The sequence below is a fragment of the Bos taurus genome, chromosome 7 (genome assembly GCF_002263795.3).
Source record: "Bos taurus isolate L1 Dominette 01449 registration number 42190680 breed Hereford chromosome 7, ARS-UCD2.0, whole genome shotgun sequence".
Classification (NCBI taxonomy): domain Eukaryota; kingdom Metazoa; phylum Chordata; class Mammalia; order Artiodactyla; family Bovidae; genus Bos; species Bos taurus.
Genome location: NC_037334.1, coordinates 19,372,417 through 19,372,946, shown reverse-complemented (window position 1 = coordinate 19,372,946; position 530 = coordinate 19,372,417). Strand labels below are relative to the sequence as shown.

The following is a 530-nucleotide window of genomic DNA, read 5'->3' as shown; positions in this document are numbered from 1 at the left end:
TACAACAGGTGAGATGGCCAATCGGTAGTACGGTGGGGGGGGGGGCAGGCGCCTGCCAACATAGCATTAGTGTCCTCTTTCCAGACTTCTGTGAGAAGCATAGTGCCAAGCATTTTACATACATTATATCTTACCTTCTTTGGCCCTGGGACATGAGTTTTTGTTACACTCAGCTGACAGTTGAGGAAACTGAGACCCAAAGAGGGGAAGAGATATAACAAGCCCAAGAGTGAAGCTGCAAGTCAACCCCACAGCTTCCCAACTCCAAATTCCATGTTTCCAATATAGCTGGCTGGGAGTTGGGCCTTTGGGGATCAGACCCTGCCTCTCTCCAGGAGGACCAGAAATGGATACCAGGAGACAGTGGATAACAGGTGTCTTGGCTTAGCTCAGGTGAGGGGACATAACTCGGTGGGGATCTAAGACATGGGGCAGACGGTGGCGAAGAAGACTGGAGCGGTTGTGGTCTAGTGCTGTGTGGAAGACTAGTGATTTTGTTGTTCTGATGTACTATGACAACAAGTCACAGC

The 530-nt window shown here is 50.0% G+C and overlaps 1 non-coding gene across 1 annotated transcript; it reads left to right on the top strand.

Moving 5' to 3' along the window:
• The first annotated feature begins 448 nt into the window (after positions 1 to 448).
• Positions 449 to 530, top strand: MIR7-3 (microRNA mir-7-3). The gene has a single exon (NR_030974.1). It is a non-coding gene; the product is annotated as a microRNA mir-7-3 (primary transcript).